At 36.3% G+C, this 25,784-nt stretch overlaps 1 protein-coding gene across 8 annotated transcripts in view; it reads right to left on the bottom strand.

Annotated features, from left to right (window-relative positions):
• The window catches only part of krz (kurtz), a 64,432-nt gene that overhangs the window by 35,370 nt on the left and 3,278 nt on the right, over nt 1-25,784 (bottom strand). For all 8 annotated transcript variants that reach the window (XM_053753390.2, XM_053753359.2, XM_053753374.2 and 5 more), the window contains exon 2: nt 7,990-8,054. The gene's annotated coding sequence lies outside the window, so the exon portion shown is untranslated. The remainder of the gene's footprint in view (nt 1-7,989; nt 8,055-25,784) is intronic.

Here is a 25,784-nt window from a genome sequence, read left to right on the forward strand (position 1 = left end):
AGGTAAAAAGAGACAAAAAAATTAAATTAAGTTCTTAGGATCGCTGTTTGGGCAGATCGAGATAGCTGACGGTTAAAAAAGCGCCGTGTTCACTCGTATAAACAAATACAAATTATTGTCTAAAAGCGATCGTCGCCTTTTATTGTACAGTCATATTACTAACCTGTGCATAATGTACGTCCAGTCCATTACACTAAACTATATATCTATACTCTCACGTTCTGTGCCATGTATAATTGAGTGTGACGTCCCGACTGCCTCGAGGTACTGCCTCGTTCCTCCGCAGTCCATGGATTGCCATAATTTAATCGTTGATGATTGAGAATGCCACTATATTCAATTTCCTTGTCTCTCTGTGCATTCTCAGTATTATCCGTGAATCTATAGGTAACACTGGTGTCCACAATGTTAAAACCACTGTTAAAGAACTTTTTGATACAAAATATTTACATATATTGCGGTTACATTTGGAGCTGTGACTCCACAAAGCCCAATGTAACACGTAAAAAATATCTGTGATTTTACAACCGGCAGCCTGCATGATGTCAACTCTCTTTGGGAATGCTATTGTATATGTTAGGGCTATGTATCCCATAGTTGCCTCGTACGACATCCACGGGAAAATATGGAGTAGTCCTATTCTAGGGCGGAGCCACATGACTCAAGTACATATATTGCTATTTTTCTTTCATTGTTCTTATAAGTGCAGGCTCCTGTAGCTTAACGGTATTATACAGTAGACCGAGCTACTTGGTTTATACAGTCATTTATCGAATACCTCTATGTGAGGGAATCGTGGGGAGTCTGAAAGGTGACGTCGGGTGGGGCGCTCCCGACATACCATACTAATAAACGTACTTATTGGAACCTCGGGAGCTGCTGGACAGGTCAGTGTCAGACTTGTCTACTACTGGCGGTTGCCACGTCTATATAAAGTCCGATGGAACTGAAGGCTTAGTGCTACTTTGCTATATACATCTCACCATCGAGTTGTTTTGAAGGGAGACGCCGCTAACCAATCACAGTGCGCCACGCAATGACAACAACACCGCTATGTGATTGGTTCGCTGCGTCTCACTTCGAATCGATTCGATAGTGAGAAGTGAAATGCAAGCCCGCACTAAGCCTAAGGTATGAATTATTAAACTATGGTACCATGTTGGTAACATTTCCTCTCCTTTCCTTAATTTTTCATCCAAGCAATGAACACCACACATTCCTAGATATGGCTGTGTTCGTGCACTTTCAGGGTTTTTATTTATTTCTTACAAGCTTATGCCCGCGGCTTCGCCCTCGCAACTCGGGCTCTAATAGCAATATATCGCGATGAAACCTATACAATATTTTAAGTTGCACCATCCGCTATACAATTAAGAAAATAACATCAAATTCTATACAGTATTTTTTTACGTCGTGCGCGAACAAACATAGCCCACTTCGACTCGAACACTTTGCTTCACCAAATCTCACTTTCAAATACACTATTACGTAAAACTTAAGCAAAATTGAAAGAACAACATCGTAATTGTTTCCGACGCTGCCGCGTCTATGATAGAATGAAAAAGGACGTCGCTCCAAGGAAATTTGATTTTGCGCCGGTACAAGAGCAATATCCGGCTGTTAAAAGCGGTTTATTACGTAGGGTGGGAGCCGTGTGGGGGAGGGGGGGTCAAGCAGTGACGGGTGTCCCTAAGTCTGCAACTTACCGGACGCCTCGCCATGTGTTAATTGTGTGACCCAATTTTGAGCTGTTATAACTAAGTTTTGATTTCCGTACGGTGCAATTGCAGTTTCGGAGGTGTCGATTTTAGATGATGATTATTTGAATTTAATTTGATGTTTATGGCCTCGATGCCACACACAAACGTGTACTTGTGTGTGAGTGAGTAACTGTAATGCTAAGTTTACATGATCGCCTAGTCGAAACATACGATGCACAGTTTTAATATGAGGTATTTAAGCCACTAGCTTTATAGTCTTGCTCTTATTGTTTAAGATCTCTCTGACGCGATCTTGTGGAACATCACGCCTGACAAAAATCCCATGTCCGTGATGCAAGCGGTTGAGGAGTTCCTTCGTTGGGAGCCGATCTTGTGTACACTATCAGGTCATACTTATCATAATAATGCCTTATCATGGAAACTGAAGCGACGTTTTTAACTTTTAACTATGTAGGACAACTGGAAGCAGGAGAAATCAAACTTGCAAGATTTGATTACAGACAGACAAGCAAACATCGGATGAAATTAAACAAATATTGTAAAAATTGCTGCTCTGTGCACATGAGCATAACATACAAAGTTAAAATTTTGTTTGAAAACTAACTTTTCGCTACACCCGCGCCCCTAGTGGGGAATTTGCTTGCGTAAACACATACGGTCTACAGCACCTCAACCTACCCAAATTTATTGCAAACTAACCTCTATCACCGCACCATATAGGTTCATGCAGGGTAATTTGATGTGCTGATTAAAAACTTTTTTTAGTAGCGGTCAAGTAATGCCACGTTTCGCTACGAAATCTACGATGTTTGCAAAAGTTTTGATGCAAAGTACCAACAGCAAGCTAGTATCGTGTTGGCAAAAAAAGAAATCTATACTATTATTATAAAGAGGTAATCGTTTGTGATTTTGTATGTTTGAGGCGGGTAATTTCCGATACTACCGAACCAATTTCAAAAATTCCTTCACCATTTGAAAGGTATTTACATTATCCAAGATTACTATAGACTATGTTTTATCTTAAGATTCCCACGGGAGCGAAGCCCCGGGAAACATCTAGTATTAAATGAAGTATATAAATGGCATAACGGCAGAAATAAATAACAATAAAATACAATCTATATAGTAATAAATATAACCGTTTAAAATTAATTTCGATGTAAATTCAGACAAATTAATAGCTACGCCAAGCTATGAATGGCAAAGCAAATTTAATGAACATTTAAATGACTTCCATCAAATTACTCACAAAAACGTTCCATAAACGTCTTAATTAGGTCAATTGAAGAGGCGAAGGATTGGAAGACTTTCATGTGTTCCAATTTGCAATCAAGGGAGAAATCAATATTTTAACGAATAAAATCAGAATATGGCGTATATTCTGATCCACTACAATTATAGAACTAGTATCATAGACGGGCTCATACACCTGCGATCAATTGCCTGAGATCCAGAAGAGTTAATTTTGTTCTTGTCAAAACACTGTAGATTTGTGAGTGGTAAAAATAAATAAATATATTAGGACAAATCACACAGATTGAGCTAGCCCCAAAGTAAGTTCGAGACTTGTGTTATGGATACTTTCTCAACGATACTATATTTTATAACAAATACATGTATAGATAAACATCCAAGACCCCGGCCAATCAGAAAAAGATCATTTTCCATCATGACCCGACCGGGGATCGCACCCGGGACCTCTCAGTTCAGAGACAAGCACTTTACTTCTGCGCCACCGAGGTCGTCAAAATAAAAACAGATATTTAAATGCTTGTTATATTACGTTCTAATATAATAAGGAAATTTTCAATTAAACATCATTAACGTGAAGGAAACAATAAATGTTTTACCAATAATCTGTGATTTTTAAATGTACGTCAAAATAGGCTTTCCGTTTTAGTTTCTAATGAATTGTAAAAAATCTTACTAAAATACAGTCTAGAAAACATGCATTTTTCGGTTTGAATCGAACACTATAGGTATTATCATGATTAACATTTATCCTCTAGAGAGCAACAGCTAGAGAAAAATTACAATAATTTGGCTTCGTGCCAGGCCGTCCGCATACAACAAATGGTCACAAAACGTTTATAACTTTTAAAATTAATCAGAATACGCAAATGCAAATGTAGTTATTAAAAACGGGAACATTGAAAAACGACGTGATTAAAAAATGACAAATATTTTTAACCTGAATATTTCTGCCTGAATTTGTTTTCAAAATTGCAACGATAGTTTTCCTTTAAGGAAAGAAATTTATTTTTTTCAACAAAGGGTGTTAATCGCTTCTTTTCTTCGAAAGTAACAGACAGTTTATTAAAAATTGAGAGCGTTTTGAACCCTGGCTTTTAATTTGCAGAATAATTTGCTAATGTAATATTAAATATTACAGCTAACTCAAGTAATAAAAACTAAATTAAAAATTTAAGAAACTACGGAGGTAGTTGCTATCTTCATCTCATTTGCTAGAAAAGAGCTGACAGGTTCCAAACAAGCACACAAGCACTAAGCTTATATCGATGGTCCGATGGCTACAAACAGAAATGGACACAATACACCTACAACACACATCGCGGACCAGTTCGCCCAAATTTGGCGGGTTCGGCATACATTGCTGGTTTCTCAATACGGTAAATAAAAGCACTCATACAAACTACGCCATTTTCATGAATTCGCGTCGATAACTGTCAGACTTCAGCGGCTAGTATTTAGCGGGTTGGATTATTGGAGAAAGTTTTCAGGACCAACTTCAAGAGGCGGATTGCCAGCCAGGAATGAGGTTACATCAAAAGATATATCCTAACACAAATATCTAACTCAAAAATTCTCAGTAAGTAATATTAAAATGTTCCAATTGGAACGCTTTCCCGGTTTTGTGGCTTAGCCAGACATTTGTTCCCTATTTGTTTATTTATCTAAAGGTCAAAAACACATAGGATTATTTGTACTTAAATGTTGCATAAAGTAATCTTTTCCAATAAACCCGAGAGTTAAGTGAATTTTCCGGGTGTTAATGATATCACAATACTGTAACTTCACGAACTTTGAAGTCTCGGTAAGTAAGCGTGATATAATTTACTAGTGTATAAAAGAGCAAAGTTTTACAAGAAGATAGCGTAAAATCCTACGATTGCGTAAGTCGTCGTCGAGAGAGCAGTACCTGTGGTGTTAATTGTGACATCCGTGGTACAGAGTCCACCGAAAAGAAACATCTCGTATTACTGACGACGTGACGATTACTGAAATAATTTTACGCTTGCACGTCTTCGAAAGGACCTCGATCAAGAAGTGATATGCTCCATTCCATGAAATTTGTCATGTATACAGCTTATTCTCGACACTATGACCTTGACTGAACAATGTGAACATATATATTAAGATACTTCGTATATAGCAACTCCTACTGGACGGAACTAATCTCTTTAGAAACGGGTTATCCTTAAGATTATTAAATTATACATTTAGTAATACATAATACCACACACAGATTACTCTAAAACCAAGATTCAAGTACGAAATATGAGAAAACTTCCTCTGGGAGTTCACAACGACCACACATTCTTTGGAGCTCCCCTCGGTCGGTCCATTTTATGTATAATCTGTAGCACATCAACCTACGGAAATTAAATGCCAATTCAAGGGTATCAACGTTGCATGGAGGTCCATACACGGTACTTAACTGGACATACTGTTGACTGTATGTAACAATATTGCTCGTAAATAAAACAGACCCGAAAGATTAATGAAAGGAAAAGTTATGAATAGGTATCTGATGAGTTCCAACAGGAAAGTAGGTCGGCTCTTTTATTTAAAGAATAATGATAAATACTGAAAATATATCTCAAGTCATGGTAGAAAAAGGGATGCCTTGTCTAAAGAGCAAGTCAGATTCAAGTGGCTAAAAAAGTGGATAAACAAAAGCAAATTCTAAATGGTACTTATTACTTTAAAGTCCTCACTGTTTTAGAAGACATTTTGATAGTTTTGAAATCGCCTCCCAAATATGGCGAATATTTCAACAAAATTGTGCGAATCGTGTTAACACGGCGACAATCGGTCATGTAGCTGTGAGATATTTACAAACAACAACACGACACAGAGAGTACTCGTACGTAGTGTAATAGCTTCGATGCGTACAAAGAGGATGTCACATTTGATGGATGGCCAATGTTGCACGGTGGATGACTACATTTTATTTACAAGTGGTTCTGTTATAAAGATTATAAAGAATACAGATAGATTTAACATGACAGTCTCTTTCTTTGGCCGAGCGTCGGAGCCCAAGGCCCGCTTTCCTACTTTAACTTCTAAACTTCGCATGGTTTTCGGTATTTAGTTGTCACACAAATCATCCTTGACGATCTCAAGATATATTGCCTCTTCTGCCAGTACCAAGAGAAAGGGTAGGTAGTCAAGTACGATATAAACCTGTATTCTTCACAAAATTATCATTTATAAGAGCTATATATAGTAAGTAAATAAATATAATGTAGAAACGAATTATCCTGTTGAGAAGACCGATCGAGGACGCGTCCCGCGGGATTCCGGTTCAAGAAATAAATTCTGTCGGTGACTTTCGTTTATTCTCATCACAATTTAAAGAAAGGTACAGGTAGAACACTCCGCATGGCAACACTTTTAAATTTGTTGATGTCCATAATATTGAAGTAAGCCTTGAGAATAAAGAGATTGCTAACGTAATAGCAATCTACCCAACTAGTACTTTGTGTCTTTGAGTCTACAGCTAAATGTAGGGCCAACATTTTAGTGCATTAGTGCTTGTCAATACTTGATGTACAAAAATGTGCATCAGTGTATTTGTCTAATTAGGTAATGAAGTAATTAGCGTGACATTTAACTGGTCTTTTTTTATACTACTGAAAAAGCAAATAGGCATGCGGCGCTGATGGGAAGTGGTCACCACAATCTGTGATCAAATCCTGTTAAGATCATGACTTAATTAAAAGCCTTCTAAACTAAACGACCTATACTTCTGAAAATAATAATGTGATCAAAAAATTCTGGAATCGAGCGGGAATTGAACCCGTTCAATTTCAATTTCGGGTCCAATTCCCGCTCGATTCCAGATTTTCTTCATCTCAACATTATTTACAAAAAATAATTAAAAAGCATGTGTGACATGTATAAAAAATCAATTTAGACCTATACTTCTGTACCACTCTGGTCATTTTTTGTCTCTATCTATACACTTTTAATGGGATTATCCTCAGAGGTGTTTGCGGACAACTCCTCGAGATAAAGGTAAATAAATATTTTCGATTTGTAGTACGCGTATTGCCTCTCGTCTCTCTCATACTTTAATACTCTCATACTCTCCACTCTCGTCATACTTTAGATAGATTTTTACTCTTTTTAGCATGATTTCCTTATTGATACTGTATACGTTTCGAATTTTTAAAGGATTATGAGAGGACAGTAATGATAAACACTTTGACATAAATTATGACAACAGGAAACAAAATAGCTCAATAGACATGGTGGCATTTTTAGAAATCTATAACAATAAATGAGCAAAGCTAATTAAAACACTTAATAATCTCATCACAATTTGCCATGGAGCTTCTCGTCCGTCTAATTTCAATTTCATACAAAGAACTTATTGAACTACTCTAAAATTGATGTAACATTTCAGAGCCCAGAATGGCTGAGAAAATTAGACGTTGTAGAGCACTAAACGTGTCACTGCGTTAAATTGATCGCAGGCAATCTTTAGTGGAGGTCTGGTCTCTTAAATAAAATTTAATATTGAACGTAGCTGTACTTTAATGACGATATTAAAACCTAAACAACTGAAACCTAAACCTAAAACACTTCGAAACAAAAGTGATTACTGTAATAGGTTCGTAGAGTTTCATACATTTAACAATTTTAAAGGTGATACAGTGGCTACTTGGGTCCCGACTGATGGGAAAAAATCGCAAGGCAAGCCGAAGGTGCGATGGTCCGACGAACTGTCGGCCTTCGATAAGGAATGGCAACAACTGGCGGGGAATAGAAGTAGTTGGAAACAAAAAGGGGAGGCTTTTTCCCAGCAGTGAGACTTGAGAGCTACATAAAAAAAGGTGATACATGCTTATTCAGCCTGTATCACCTTTTTTTATGTTGCCAATTAATGAAAGTAAAATAATATTACATACATTTCATCATGTAGCTATAGTTACAATTAGGTGGTCTGATGATGTTGTCACAGAAATACGAAAGGGATATATATAAGGCTACTAAATAAATCTATCTACTAGTAACTTACGAGTTTTTGGCGGCTAGGCAGCGCAGCGAAACCGCGGGTCACTCCCGCGCAGTCGGTGCATCCAACTGCAACAGAAATACAAGTTAAAACTATATGTTATTACTTCAATATATTATTTGTAAATTGGAACGTTTTCTTGAGTGTCAATTGTATGATAAATGAGAGTATGTGAAAAATCATGTGCCTATATCTATGCCGCAGTAATAGATGCAAATTTTCAATGAATTTGGGTAGTTCAATGTGTCGTTGTTGTACATCCAAGCGCTGATTAGTTACATTTCCTGTTATTCAATTATTATACACAGCATAAGTCATATTGCAAAACTCTTCCTCAAAAAGGGAAATTTAGATATTAATTTAATTTAATTAAATGAGATTTATTATATTTTTATCACGACAGTTCTATGCTATTTTTATTATCTGTCTCCATACTAACACTGACACGCACACAAAAAATTGATAACATGATTGGCATTGACACAAATTGGCTACATGTAAATATCAAATAACGTAAACAGACGGATCGTACTACAAATATTTATTTCCTGTACGTATACTAAACAAGCTCTTTTTGTTTCAGAGAGGAATCTCAAAGTTACGGTTATGACAATATTGTATAATAAGATAATAGCTTGTTATATTATCATATTATTATCTTTAAATAATTATAGATATAATAATTATAGATTTAGTATTCGACAGGAAAAAAAGAATATCATAAACTAACCACAAAATTTTCACGCAGAAGCATGTTGAAGACAATGATTTCATTAAAGTTTCACGTTTTTTTTCACAGAGATAGACAAAGACCAAAGATTTCCAACATCTAAGACCATATCACATCTCTATGGCTCATTCATACTAAGTGTCTTTCAATTTAATAAAAAATTCTAATGAAAATCCACTCAGTTGTGGATCAATATCAGCATTTTTTATTAGCGACGTATGTATGTAAATACATTATGCAAATTACTCGAACATTGATAGGCGACGTGGAGGATCAGATGATAAATTCCATTATTCCCCCTCAACTCTTGAGTTTTCGTCTTGCTCCGGTGATTTCGTTTCCCTGTATATTGACATGAAATACATGTTTGATTGATATTGATCGTTCGAAGTAAATGGGATTCTGTTCTGTCGTCTGTTTCTATATACTATACATAATATGTTTTGGAATTAATAGGTCGTTTTTTTTCACATATATTATCTGTAATAACGATGGCACAAAACCGTAACTGAAGCGACGCCTCACGAAAAGATGAGCCATAAATCTGGGTTTATTGCAAGAAACCTAATTTCGCCAACAAAAGGTTATTCTTGAGTGTTATCTACGGCTATAATGAAACTAAATAGCGAGTATATTCTAGTTATTGAAAAGGTACCTATAGGTAAAGACATACGCTTACGACCACGTGTCTTTCATACTTAGTTTGTCTGTCAAGTTTTCAGAGCTCATTTCATTCGGTATACGATACGAATATAAAGGTTCCAAGTCAAAGTCGACTACGTTCTGTTCTTTTCAAATTGCCTCCCAAATGGCTGCAAAAAGTACACATTAACATAATGTATTTTGCGTGCGGTGTCCCAGGCTACCACTAGTCTCAGATAGTTATTAGATTTCCTCGACATCAATACTGGCGGGAAAACCAATAATGTGCTCCCATTGGACGTCTCAATATGCCGCACGGAGTCTGCGTTTATTTTTCTAAAGCCGGTGGATACGATACTATATATTGTGTTTTCTTTTACCTGACCGTATTATGTCGATTTTTCAGTGTTCTTTATATACAATGCCACTTGGGCATAAGTAGCTTGTAACGATTGCTTTTATTTTTCTGTATGTTGTCTGCTTTTGCTTCGTTACATATGCAATTTTCACGATATTAACAGTTACGAAACTATTTTTGAAACCTTACAATTCCACAATCTCGCGTGATATTTTTCGAAATATGTAATTATAATGAGAAAGTGAGTAAAACAAATAATATTTAGTCATTCGCGTTTTATTTATTTATTCAAGACGCCTCAACTGTAGAGCCTCTATAACCTAAAGGGCTGTAACCGCAACGCACCGTGGTAACCACAAACGTACACTCCGGCCGATAATGCGGTGGCTACGTCGAGGTAGCCATAGCTCAGAAACCCGACCCGACCAAACATTGGATTCAGGTGCTTTAGTTTCAGGTCATTTTGTGAATTGCATTGTTTCTTTATAATCCATCACAGAATATTACATTTAGTAATAAAAAAGCGTACAAGCTTTTGGGTTGACTATATTCGATGATTGTATGCAAAATTTAGTTTCTGAATAAATATTTGCGAGCTCACATAACTCTTCTAACTTAAAATAACTTATTACTATCACATGCACACAAATATCCTGAAGTATGTCTAAAGTTAAGAAGCCATGTAGAATAGAATACATTAAAACTTTCAGACAGTAATTTCTTGGCATGATGATTAATGAAATGATGTGAGCAAAACACGCGGGTGAAATTTATAAAATTTAATTATCATTTACGAGATTAACAATCTTGTCTTATCTCGTTATTGAATTTATCTAAATTGTTGTTGATAACGTCACAACCACACCTTTAGTTAAATATATTCTGATCGGTTCCTTTGGCGCTATGAGAATCACCGGATATGTATCGTAGACCCCAGCAGTTGATGCGTAACCAACCTTAACAAGGGATACCGTGTATTACCGTTGGAATAATAATATTGTTACAAATGTACTATTATTTTAAACGAACTACACTATTAACTAACTAAAATAGTCTTTTTGTAAAATAGTCTACAGCCTATATAGTGAGAGTCTGTTACATAGAGATCGTGTCACAATGATTTTAATCCCTTTTTTGGCCTTGTTTGTTGGTTTACCAATAAATTTGTTTCATTAAAGAAGATGTCATCAACGATTGCCCTGGCCAGAAAAAGACACGCGTTGAGGTGTCGAAAAAAATCACTTACTTGGTAACGACGAATATGTGACAATATATAAACGAATAAATGCAACAAAATGCAGCGACATGACGACGTGCTGAGTGCAATGTCGCGTTGCATTAAAATTCAGCATAGTTAAACTTACACAAAGACGGTTTTTTGTTGTTTACTGCTAGAAATATTACGACCCACGGGCATTAACGCCACCATTTTTCATCGCGTTTGTATGGAGATTTTTTTTTGTATTTTTTAATACGGGTACTTGCATATAACACCTTCATTCTGTTTACCTTGTATTCCAGTTATTTATAAACCACGGTCTTGGTGCCCTTTAGGGCTGTTGTTTCACTCACTTTGCGAATTTTTAATCACCCAACTGAAATATTAAAGCCTTATCACAGCATCCCATCCCTTGACGCCTATTTAGCCCTTAGTCTTTTACACAAATTACTGCTGACATAATACCATTTTCAGATGAGGTAACGTATATCTATACGTTATATCGATATATGGTTAAGTGTTAGGCATACCATATACCCAACTAAAAAGTGATTTAGTACGCATGATACAAACTATTTGGATAAAAGTACCCACAGAAATCAGAATAATTTGTTAAGAAACCTTGCTCTCTCTCCCAACACGACCTACGCAGATTCTGAAAGCCTGACTGGAGGTTCAACCTATCACGATTTGATCTGAATTCCACCAATAACTCCGCCGTGCAGTTAAAGGAGGCTTTAATAGTCAAAGACGTGATAATTTATCCATACATGTACTAACTAATCAATAAACGATTTCTCAATGCTTACAATCCGTGTGTTTGAAGGTACCAAGTTAGCGCACAAAAACAAGTAGGTGTCACTGTCGTTGTTACGGCCGTCCTACGCACAGATGCATCAGATAGCCTTGCAATAAGCAGCTGACGTCAACCTCCCGCTGCAGCTGCGAGCCCTGCATGCTTATGACAGTTTTTATAGCGGCCTTATGCCATGAACAACCTAGATCTGTTGTCATCTACGTATAAAGTTGATCGATACTGACAAACGAAATACAATTACAAGTATTTACGAATATTCTGTATTCATTAAATAATTCTGACTGTACTTTACTTAACTTATATCGCACACAGCACAAGGTCCACACCGCTGCCTCTTGTTTGTTCTAGAAACGTCTCGTTTGTTTTTGTTTGTATGCCAACGTTTTTGTACAATTTGAAAGCGAACGTGATGCTAAAACACAACGCTCCAATGGCGCTTCGGTACAGCCAACAACGAAAACATGTAAACACGACTGTTCTTAAGTCTGTGCGATAGGGTTGAAACTGAATGTAGTTCTACGAGTATCGCTGTTGATCGTACGCTCAATAGCTCCATTATGGAAATTGGACATAAATATTTAACTGAAATTCAAAACAACACAAGTATGTCACATTATATGGGCATCTATTTGTGATAGCACTTTGTTATACGACCTCGTTATACTTATTTTTAATTCTGTTACGATCTAAGCTACATTCATAGATTTCATTCGTGCTATAAAATAATCGTAGAATTTATGAGTCAGAACATAAATTTAGATTGCCTATTAAAAAAATGGAGCATTTGTACCACTCTTCTTTCAAGAACACTGAACATCTGAGGATGATGAATTACGAGTACTCCGTCTATTTCGGTTAACATAAATATGATTTTTTTAACAAGCGAATCATTGGTCCTGTATTGTTTAAGGAATACAAGTTCAATCAGAATTCGGAAAAGAAACCATGAAATTTCTTTGTCAACATATACAGAATGTATCTTTCGAACAGGCGAATACGGAATAGATAAATCGTGTAAAAGAAATGCTTGTAAAAGATTCTATCGCCAAAGTCGAATATAAGAAAAATCCTTTTTCAGCGACAAAACAATGCATACTTTACGTAACATTTCTCTCACTTTCTCACAATTATATCGTATCATTTGTATCGAATTTTGCATGAATGATATTGAGAATTCAATGTATGAATTCCGATAAATTCGATATCCTACAAATACCAGTTGTATAATAATATGTTGTAGCACTTGCATTTATCCCGAAAAATAGATTTCGCTGCGGATTTGTTTTACCTGATAGCTTAAAACGTTTTAACGCTATCAGGTAAAACAAATCCGCAGGGAAATCTATTTTTCGGGATAAATGCAAGTTAGTAGTTTTTTCAAGAGAAGAATCACGACATTCATTGTCGTGATTCTTCTCTTGAAAACACAATGAATGAAAAATCTTTTCAGAAATTACCGACTAGAGACATTGTGCGAAATACCTTATATAATTACCAAGTCTAATAGGATCAAATATTCAATGACTACATTTGCACAGAGCGGCTGCGTCATTGCGAATAACTTGAAACATGACGCTCGATACTATTTATGTTTTAGAATCACGTTCGTCGCTGGAAGTTGTTTAACAAGAAGTAAAGTAAAACAATGGAGTGACGCCATTCAAAGAGTTGACAAAACCGCACAGGGCTGGTACATTTTTATCCTAGCTAGTCAGCTGAGCGATCTACTATGTATGGTTATGGTTGCTAGGAGGAAAAGTTAAGGATGGATTATTGAAAATGTAAAACTCAATGGGAGGACAATGAACTGTATTATTTGACAATGGGTATATGACATTCGTGAATTGGCAAGTTGATCTAAAGAAAAACGAGTTTCTATTTATCTTTATCGCACCACCTTGCTAGATCTCTGTTTGGTCTTTTGGTTGACTAGTAGAAAATGTCATATTTTTTGTGATGGTGTGCAAAAACCTTTTTGAACAAAATAAACATTTAGATTAAAGAAGGGGTAGCATTTGTTCCACATTAGACTAGCAACGATATCATGTTGAATTAGATATGAAATACGGTCGCGTACAAAGATTTAATATAACTAAATCAGCATAAGACTCTAAGTAAAAATAGGAGACAAATGCTTTTTAAATTTTGGCAGGATTTTGATGTTTCGGATTTAAGTAGAATGATCTCCTTACAAAGGTTTTCTCGTATTCGTGTATTAATCCGTCCACTTGTGTCTCGAATTTGGGGACTTGAACAAAAACCTTATTGTATTAATGGCTTGAAGCATCATCCACGTTTAATTGGAAGGCTATAAGTAGTCGTCAGCGCATTGTTCAGATTATTCGAATATTCGCGCGAGTCTATACACTGCTTTGTTTCAATGGCTATTGTTTCTGTGCTTTATACATTACATTGTTTTATTGGATTCGATTAATTAATTTATTTTTTTATATATTCTATCACAATTATGAACATCAGTGCATTAGTCGTTGATTTTGTCGCTGCAACAGTTTTTTTTTTTGGTTAGACTGTACTTGGACGAATGCTTGTAATTGCTAAATACTGGTGGAACAATCAAGTAAGATAAAAAGTAGGAAAGCCGACCATGGACTCTAATGCTCTAAACCTGGGAAAGGTACCTGGAATACGCTCTAATGAGAGAGAGACACGTGCAACCTCAAAACCAACCGATCAAACGCAAGGAAAAAGTGTAATCACAAGTACTTGGTCGAGTTTCTAGCTAGCAGAAGAAAATCATTTATACGTATAAGTGATTTTCTTCTGCTAGCTAGATGCAGTGTGAATCAGCGTTTATGATATGGGATGACCGCATCAGAAATCGAATTAGGTCCCAGACCGAGGGCAGAATAATGCACACGTAACTTGAAGCAATGTTATCTCTAGCAGCACTTGTACATTTCAAGCGCAGCTGTTAAAATGCCAAAAAGCACTATTAACAGACACACAATTGAACAGTCAGAACGCCTCGTTGTGACTAGCACCATCAATAGTTCCATGATTACTACTCCCATCAGAACATAACACGTCTAGATATAGGATTTTGTTTTTGTGTATGTACACACTTAAGAAGAAACGTTACTTCTAGAAGCAGACCTGTAAAAGATATAAGAACTTAGCGGTAAAAGTGCATGACAAAAAGCAATCACGGTCGCACAATTCAACAAAACTATAAACAGACAGATACGCGAGCCAAGTCCGTTAATGGTGCACTATCGCTGACGTCAAGCATTACATTGCGCATATCTCCCGCTACAACAATCAGAATTATACCGCATGTAAAGCGAGTCGATATCGACAGGCGATTTTGCATTTCGGACGATATCCGAATGAATGCGTGATGGTAATTTATAATTGGATGATTGTAAATGCGCGGTATTTGCATGACAAATTTTAATAACAAATTGTTTAAAAAAATTAACGATCTACTCTACGATACAGAGATAGAGATTAAATCTTATATAATTTATTCAATCATCTTATATAACTTATAGCATTTATATATATATATATATATATATATATATATATATATATATATATATATATATATATATATATATGTTTTAGAATTTATAGTTAATAAATCTCCCACGCCCAAGACTTTCTTCTAAGAATTCTAAATCCGTGCTTTCGAAGAAAAAGTATATTATTCAGGTTAAGATGTGTTTCGTTTCAGACTACTCTTGAAGAACGAAATGGAAATTAAATTGGGAATTTAAGACATTTTTATCTTTGCCTTTAACTTGACATTATTTCGAAATGTCGAAATAATTTTCACGATTTTCATTTATATAGAAACACTAGGTTAGCCGCGGGGCTTCGCTCCCGTGGGAATCAGTTTTGCATACAAACTCATGTGGCACGAGTGGGATTCAAACCTGGGACCTTTCGGTTCACAGGCGTGGGCTAGGGCCTCTTATCTATTACACCACCACCGCTATAATTATAATTATGGGAGCTGCAAACATGAAGTGAAACCCGAAATCCTTTATCTAAGCCTATTACAATCTGTGGCCTCGACGGGAAGTTTTAATGATCAGCAAGCTGGAATAGATGGATCGTTATATATTGTACAACATCAAGCTATATAATCTATACAGTCCAACAGTAGTTCTAAGAATCGCGGAATAGACAACAATTATGGAAACAAAAAATAATTAATGCAATAGGTTAAGGCAAGGAAAAGTAAGCAAATCAATTTTCCTGCAGTGTTCAATTTAATTATAAATCTTATCTCGCGTTGAGTTGGAAGTGTACATTTTTACAGCTTCAGGGAATTGTAAATGATAGAATCAATTTTGACTTGATGTCCAAGCGATGTTTTATTGTTGACCCACACTCGTCAAAATTGTGTCTCAATCGTCTCAATGGATTTTCAATCCTGTTTCGATACTTATTAATATCGTTTACAGGGCAATAGGAAAATCGACACTCTATAAGTTGCGGTTCCCATTTCCAACGTAGTCGAATATATTGTATTTACTGTCGCATTTTTTTATTATATTTGCTTTTTGAGACATATATAGAATCGAATAAATATGTAACGTTATAATGAAGTACAAGCTACTGAATGCCATGAAAACGATCCACTTTGTGACTCCAGCCGCGTCACCGGCCCAGTCCCTTTGATCTACATCATACGAGCTCGTCAATTTGCGATATTAGTACCTGTTGCCCTGGGGTTCAGCGAACGCTATTATTTATTCAGAATACAAATAATATATCCTTCGGAGCTGGCTACAATAAACCTTGTGTACCAACATGAGAAAATTCGGGTTTTAAAAGGTTTTGCTTAGGATGTAGGATTAGGTGGTCAGGCTGAAATAGGACTGGGCGGGACGTGGTTGTAACATGAGGCCAGAAGTGTTGAATACATTCTTCAGGTTGGTACCCAAATAGTTATTTGGGTACCAACCAGAAGAATGTAGAAGCGGGACAGTGAGGAGACAGCGGGACGAGCTTATTATCAAAAGAATGGCCAGACTTTGCCTTGTGAGCTGGAGAGCTCTATTTGATAAGACCTATATTTGACCTATATTGCCGTCCTTGGAAAAAGGCTGCGGTGAAGTTTGTTGCGCCCTTCTTCTTCACCGGCGCTTTGGAAGTCGGCAGTAGACTTAGTTTAAGTAATTTTTTGACGTCAATAAGTGATGTATATCATCCTAAATTGAATAAAGAATTTTGATTTTGAGCTGGAGAGCGACGTAGGTTACTTATTGCCATAGACGGAGCTACGGACAACAGCTAGTAATTGAATAAGTCTTGGAATAGTTTAAGCTCAGCTGGCGTCAAGCAGGTGGCCGGCCCGTGTCAAGGTCTGGTTTTATGGCCAAGGCTGCATCAAGCATGTTCGTTAATGAACTATGTGGTTTGCAACGTGTTTCCTAAATACGTAATAACACCTGTCACTGGCACAGATGATATAATGAACGAAGGTGCGCTTGCGCATATGCCATTTTTTAAATAGTCCATCTATTTCTGACTCGAAAATACGTAAATAACTTATCGACCCTATCTTTTCTGTGCTCAATCATGAGCATGACCTCTACTCTTTTTGTATCTATATCCTTGCTTTGTGCTCCTCATAATGCTGAATTATTAGAACACCATCAATCTCGCCAATATAAAATAATATTTACCAATTTTAAATAACTATTACCAGCTAAATAAGCAAATAATAACTACTCTAGCAGCAAGTCCGATTTTTTTTTAAATCCATGAGATACACCTCAATGTTGTATGCTACCACCTTAATGTAGACCTTTTTAAAAATCGAATGTAGTCAGTCGGGTATGTGAGAATAACTACTCGCTACCCATTCAGGCGACTCTAGTTTCGTCAAATTTAACCGCCTTCTTTCGGTTATTCACTTTTTGGGAGAACGATTTCTGCTTCGTTGACTAATATCAAAGGAGTCTTTCGGCCTCAATTCTGCATAATTCGCACGAAAGCCCAGTCGAGCAAAATCGACTCTTATATTTGTGTTTTGTGTTTCCATGCGATCTTGATAAGGTTGGAACTTGTGGTTTTCGCCATAGAGTAGGACCACTCTATAACCTCTCTGGAAGTCGTTCGAGGCGACTAAATGATATAAAGCCTGATATGCTACAAAAGTATTCCATCAACAGGCTGGTAAGCAGAAGGAGAGATCATAAAATCATTGCCTATCCTTGAAAAAACTTTGTTCTTCTTCGCCTTGCAGTAGATTTTATAAACTCCAATAAAATCTCTAATCAATAACAAATGAATAATGTCAATCTTTGGATTCATGGGATCTTGTTAATTGTGAAATTTGACTATTCACAGACTGCTAATCAAAAAATGCCAAAGCATTAGACGTAACAGCAGTGTCTAGACAATGTCTAAATATTTACGGGTATTGCGATGAATAAAGAGTTATAGAGAATGTTTAGCATGAAGAATTGATGAACTTACTGTCGTGCTCGCAAAAGCACATCAAATACAATCCGATTTTAAGACTGTTGTTTGGTACCGTGAAAAAGTATGTCTATAATTTTGAACGCTTGGTTCCGGTCTAATCTATCTGTCGAATGAATACAGGTGTTATTAGTTTAAAAAATAAATAATTTCGGTAAATCAGAATTTTTCTTCTTTCCTCAAGCAATAATTAGAACTTGCATAATAAATACGGACGATCTAAAAATAAATAGGCTACATTTGTTGGAAACAATTGGATAAAATGTTATAACCTTAAGAAATCATAAGGCCACCATGGTACATGTACCTTAGTAGTTAACAGATTTTCAGTACAAGAGGCAAAGAAAACCGTTGTGCACAGTCACAACAATAGCAAGGGTGAAAGAAAATGTACAACGGTTTTTCGAAAAATGGTCCGTAAATACTTATATTCCTGGCGAATCTTTGGACAGGTAGATAGTGTCATAGATAGATATTATCATAGATCACGACGTCTTTATCTTTAAAGAGGTAAACAGAGCCACGATTCACGAGATTGAAACCACCATCGGTACGATTCAAAATACATAGAGTATTAAACGGAATACCTGTAATCACGTTTAGCTAGAAATCAATCTTTTTATAGGAATTGAGTATAAAGTTCATTTCATATATGAGAAGAATCCATAATTAACTTGAATACTTACAAATATCTGATTAAATACGATATTGATTCCTTTAAAACTTTCAGCTCTTAATCGTCTTATCTAAATTGCGTAATTATTTGTGCCATAATTAGACAACCGTAGATCGATCAAAGAACACGACATTAGCGTATCATCCAAGTAGATAGAAGCAATTCATCAAACCATCCCCGCCGAAAACATCAAGGAAAACGATCTGTTATCTCTCAGTTTGTTTGTTTATAATAACTTTAACGAAGTACATACATAAAAAATTCTACAAGTTAGATACACGTACAATGACAGACTTATCCCATGTAGGGATCTCTTACAGCCACCGGCGATAGTTTTGCCTGGTTCGACGCAATGCGTCTTGTGTTAAACGTAATCTAGTTATATCCATCAGTTTCAAAATTTGTTCCCTTGAATCATTAAAGATTTTCAAGCATGTGGTATGGCATTTTGATGTCTGTGAAGAGAATTATGGTCAAAACTTCCAACGTTGAAAACAGCTATTGTTTCGGACGCATGCATGGTAGAAAATCACATTGTCTTTATTATCCACAATAAAACTGAGCTTTTGAACGTGCTGTCTAGTCTCTAAACAATTCTCAGTTTGTCTTTGGCGTCACTTAAACATTTTCTGTTTAACTGTCTGTCGTCTGATACTTTAACTGAGCCGTTTGACGTCACCGGCCATATTGAGTCGAGTACTCCTGCTTATCTGTTTTCGGTTGAAGGCACATTCTTCGCTGTAACCACAGATTTGTGTACCGCTAGATATATGACATCAAGATCAGGATTTTATGAAGTGGCTTGTATTCATTTCACTGCGTTTGAAATAGAAGATAAATCATGCCGAAATCTGATTTGTAAACCAAATCGAAGAGTTTATTTACTTGTTGGTATAACAAATAATTTATGCTCCTTTCTATAGCATATGCTGTCTTTTTCTCTTATCGGTTTACCATACAATTGTATATAATTATATTGATGTACAAACTCTAGGCACGTCTATGAGTGTAACCTGGGACGTATAACCGCAGTACTGCCACTTGCGGACGTCTTAACCACGCCACTATAACCACAAACGAATACGATATCTAGTCTAATATAAGTCTGTGGAAGTTCTCCCTATACGATATTTATAGTTTACGCTATCGAGAAACTATGTGGAACAGATAAACACACTGGATATAGACTGCTTGGGCTCCACTGCGTGGGTAAAGGTATTAATTGAGAGCGCACTCCCGAACTATTTCGATTTCAGGCGAAATATTAGGTTCAGTTTCTGAACTTTAGATACACGTTCTCAGCCATGTTGTGATCAGTTTACTGTTTCGAGAACAGTAGGGTCAACAGTAAATAAGGTACTCAATTTGATTTGCAAATTCGCCTCTGTTGCTGTAACACATACGTCAATGCAATGCCAAATTCAGATTCAAGACAAAAATAAATTCAAGCAAATAATAACTTTAACGAAAGACAGTAACCAGAATAGCGTCATAGCAGCTGATACATACATTATTTTGACGTACATATATCTTTACTTACAAAATGAGAATCTTCTCATTTAAAAATAATGATATCTACGGTAATGGTAAAAACAGGCGAGGTTAGAACAAGCTTAAAATTTTCGTCGAATAAAGATAAGAAAGCCGTAGTACCTGAAACTTTAAATCCTAAGGATTACGCGTCAAATCTGCAAGACAGGATAAATAAAACCAAAGTACTTTTTGGAAAATAGAAACAAAATATTGGTGAATAACATTTTCCTGTAATCTATCAAGAGAACGAATAGATGGGATTGCTCCCGCAATATATCAAGCGTTGAATTTGACAAAATCAGGTGGCGCGTAGTAGAATTTATTTATTTAGTTGCGATCGGAGGCGAGCAGACGGAAAACGTCGCTCATGCATACTTGATGGGCCACGGTTGACGCTCCCCTCTTTCCGACACTGACGAATGAGTTGTCCATAAAACGGGTGACGACACACAATATTCCATTTGATAACATTCTTCACAATACATAGATCATGATCTAGTTGGGAGAAAGCGTGTTAGTAATAAGATGGGCGGATGACAAGGATAGCAATATAGCTCTGGCGTCTAGAGTTCCATGTTCGGCAGAAAACGACTATGGGTGATGATGCTCTAGCTACAATAAATTAATAAAAAAAAAATTTCAAATACTATATCAGGCTTTATACAAAATATTGAGAACTAGCTTTTGCACGTAACGTAATTTCGCCTGTATAAATTTCCCTTGGTAGCATTACGCTTTTTCTGGATGGTACCTTATGTCTTCTGTACTCCAACTATACGTATGCCAAATTTCAAGAAGATTGGTCGAGTAGATAAAGCGTGAAGGGGTAAAAACCAAACTTACTTTCGCATTTCTAATATTAATTAGGAGTAGGACAAAGTGTACAGCTTCACGATAACCAACGCCTATCATAAAATTCTTGATTACAATTTTTTTTTTGTATAGAGTAGGCAAATGTTGTTTCGGGTAATAAATAGGGTTTAAATGGGATGAAATGTTGAAGCTCACAACTTTTTATTAGATTGAGAGTGCGAAAGTGCGAGTCAAGTTAAAGGACCGTAAACCAAACTTGAAGGAGTAAATTAATTTACCCAACACAATTCATCCCAAAATTTCTCATTTCCTTAATGTTGAATAGAATAGCTTCGTCCTTTAACTTGTTTAATTCCAGTAAACTGCTTGTATGGAAAATAATTGAAGTGAAGTTATTTCGGTACTTTATTAACATTTACGAAGTATTATTTTCATTAGGTCGAGTAGTGGCTCTAATGACTAACTTATTAAATATCCAAAAAGCTTATGCTCACCTCGAAAAAAAGAACCCAAAATGACTAGAATTACAGTGAGATATTGTGGCAACATATCGTTCATCATGAAACAAAAACAGTCTTTGTGTGGTGGCGCTACGTGCCTAAAGATCAAAGGTGCCTCCACAATGGAATGACGACAAGCACTGGAGTACTGGAGACAAAGGCCACCGGGTCACTTGGCTTATTTTGACTACTTTTACCTGAAACGTCGCATTTTACTCCCATTGTGCACTTTTGTCTAACAGTTTAATGTCCACTTCAGGTAGAAAATCTAGGTAGTACCTACGTAATTGCAAATAAAAGTGTATTGTAATATTAAACTATCTGAACGTATTTCTGGTGTCATACTAAGCTACCACTTTCCCAAGTTTCATTTCGCAGTACATTTGACATAATTTGAAACATCTCTGACGATGTCAAGCCATCGTTTCTTGCGTCTACTACACTTAGGTTTTCAAGGTTTATTTCTCGCAATTCTGAGAAATATCACAGTGCGGACAGGGCCTTACCACTGAAGAGGTAACGATTTCACTTCTTATAAAACCTGACAACAAGCTATTTGTATCATAAAGAAAACAAGGCCCTCCATATTAACAAAATAAAGACACAATCCCATACTTGTAACGAGCGTATCTTGTAACTTGGCAAATAAACCGAAGCAAAATTGTTGCGGTCACTAGCGGTTCGTCGAACGGAACAATGAATAAGGCAATCTGGCCCCACACGTGGAGATAATAAGGTCGTGATTGCCATATCCTGAACGCAGCCCGTGGGAAATATCCGAGATGATCAGGTTGGCAGGAATGATGACGTAGCGCTCTATCCTCGTAGATAATTATGTTAACTCTTTGTTTTGTTGTGTTAGCGATACTAATCCAGGAGATGACGTGACTGTTTCATACCATTAGAAAAACTAATTAACTTCTGCGTTTGAAAAGACAGCTCTTTAGTCAACTCATCCCATTCGAACTTAGGTTGGGACCATAGGTTGAGTTTACCCTTATATTTAATCGGACGTGTTGACTCATTCATTACATTAAATTTGAACTGCAGCAATCATATCCAATTTTTCTAAATTTTTCGACTAATCCAATATTTGAATTTTATTTTTATGTAGGCTGAGTTATTTGAGCTGATAAATAATTTTAATTGGTCAACTTATCCGATAGTAAACATTTTCTGAAAAGACTGGTTTATTTATCGGCTTCGTCTCGAACTTGTAAACTTACAAATTCGACGAGGTAACTCGAAACGTAGCTTCAAGTTATCAAATAACTGTTGAATCGAAATGGTTATTTAATTAAACCATTTGAAACTATGAAGGTGGAAGGGTGGTTCAATTAGAACAAAACTTTTCTATGATATATACAGGATTGAAACACAGATTATTGCCTAAAGATAATTTAAATCAAGTAATAATCTAACTAGACAATTTTTACTTTAGAATGCATATTTTTGAAATATCTAATTACTATCTACTATTAAGTGTTGAGTTTTTTTTAAGTAAATCAGATTTACCGGCCAAATGCGCGTCGTGTAGTGTTCGATATTTTCCATGGAGTTTTATAGTGTACTAGATATCCATACCTCCATACTCTCATCTGAGCGTATTCCTGGTTCCTTCCTAGCCATTGAGCCTTCCATACTAATACTAATAATATTATAAAGAGAAAATACTTGTATATGTTTTCAATGAATAAACTCAAAAACTACTGGGCCGATTTTAAATGACAATCAGAAAACGGTGTGCCTCCATGATGGCACGACTGCGTGGCGGCTCCAACAGTATCCTGAAAGTATTTGTTGAACCAAAGCGGTATTCCCCCTTTGATTCAGCGCTTTGGTTCAGCGGTGGTTTCAGAATCCAAGATCAGTTTTTGTTAGTATTTTATAAATCATGCTCTAACCGAAAGGAAGTCGCATGCCATTGCAAATAAAAGATGAAGATATCAAACCAATACCTAGATCATAAAAGTGCTTTCTCATAAAAATATTTACAACTAGACACTAAAATCACGTATAAATGTGCATTAAAACTTGATTTATTATTGCCGTCATTCTAATTGCTGCGGTGTCAATGACTGCGTAATTTATACCCAATCCAATTGCAATATTCTACAAGCTATTAAAAATGATATCGAATTGGGGCCCTTTAATATTACAATGAGGTAGATAAGGGACTACTATCAGCTCTACCTACCGGTGATGTTGATAAGTAATGCAAATATTGCAATGTATTGGAAACAAGAGCACTCTGTACGAGTCTTTATCTATACACGTGAATGTATCCAAGTGGACCCCGAGGATGTAATGGAATCCACTCAAATCAAACGATAAATCCGTAGTGTTTTAAAAATACAGATACAGTATAACCTCTATCCCCTTAAAGGGGTAGACAGAGTCAAGAGATGATGGTCTAGCAGCTTGGGATTCCAACGACTGTGCGCAGTGAAGACAAAAAAGTTGAAAAGAGGACCCTGGGTTTGCGGAAGAAACCGGTAGAACGCTCAGAGAGAGAAAATTAAGAGTTTTGCAACTTGCAGATTACGATTAGCTGTATGGTGGACAAACATTGAGGTGGCACAGGTGCAGGTGGTAGGACACGCAGGGCAAGACAGCAAGTGTGCCATGGGTTAGGGAGAGTCACCACACAGACCAGGAGTTTTTATTTACTTTGTGTCTCCTTTATTGCATTTGCTGAGCGAAAGGCATTTTAGTACAATATGTAATACTATTTATTACATGTACAGTGAGATTTATGTCATGTCTGTAGTGCTAAATAAACGTTTTTTTCTTTCTTTAAATTTCGTGCATCCCCATTTGAACATAATTTTCTTTGCTTCGGCCGACTTGTGTCCGGAACCTGTTTAATGAATTCCATATCGGAAAAGAGAAATTGAATCCAGGGGGAAGGTGCTTTGATGGGTTAAGGGACGACACGCTAAGAAGAAGATTAGGACATGTGAAACTAAGAGCCTGTATCACCGCTTGCTGATAAAGTATCTGATATGATAGTCCATATGTAACATATAGTGTTAAAAATGTATTTGATAAGGTGTTGATGAAGGTGTTGGCTAACTGGCCAATTACATCAAGCAGATTTATGCAGCAGGTAAGTTTATCTCTCCGGTGAAGGAAAACATCGTGAGAAAACCTGCACACTGGTTGATTATTATTAACTTGTGTGTGAAATGGAGATGGAGAGGCAATGGCAAACGACTCCATTAATAATGCCAAGAAAGTTGTTGTGTGTGTTTCATTCCACGTAATGACCACGACCCTCAGCCATGAGGAATACGACTATGAAGAAGAAGTTTATCTGTCAGATTACAATATGATATTTTATCAGAAACTAAACAGACCCTAAAGCTTGTTAAAAAGTCACAAAATAATTGAAACGGTAACAATGTTACGAGGTAAAATAACTATCCGTATTATTCCGGTTTGCTCAGTTTTAGTTTAGAGTAAATTGCAAAATGTTAGCCATAGAATTTATTCTCACGATTCACGCATCGTGACATGATGTTTAGAATGTTATGAAAATTGCGTCATAAATAAATTGTTAAAAACTCACAATGAATAATTTACGTATTATGGATCATGCTCAGGAGATTACTTATCTTTCCTCTTCTATGAATTTCACAGAAGAAAACTGGTAGAGTTAGAAAATCGACATGTTTGTTTGCTTGCTCAATCAGTTGTACAAAAAAATTGATAAAACTGACTTGAGTCAAGAATTAAACTTAAGTGTTACAAAAATTCTTTTGGTGTTACTAAGAAACATGAATATGAAAAATTAAAGATAACATACATCAAAGACACAGGATTTCATCCAGCCCTGCCGGACTATGGGCGTGTGTATGAGTAATCACTTAAGGATTTAATCTCGGAATGGTGCTTGAACGGCGCTTGATGAGTCACGGAACAGATATATAGGTAACTTGGACTCGTCATGCGCTAATCAATTCTATCATTTCGATAGAAACAGACGATACGATTAATGTAATTAGTGACAGATAAACATTTTCTTTAATATGGGACATAGATACCTAGA

Source organism: Plodia interpunctella, chromosome 2, assembly GCF_027563975.2.
Source record: "Plodia interpunctella isolate USDA-ARS_2022_Savannah chromosome 2, ilPloInte3.2, whole genome shotgun sequence".
Taxonomy (NCBI): domain Eukaryota; kingdom Metazoa; phylum Arthropoda; class Insecta; order Lepidoptera; family Pyralidae; genus Plodia; species Plodia interpunctella.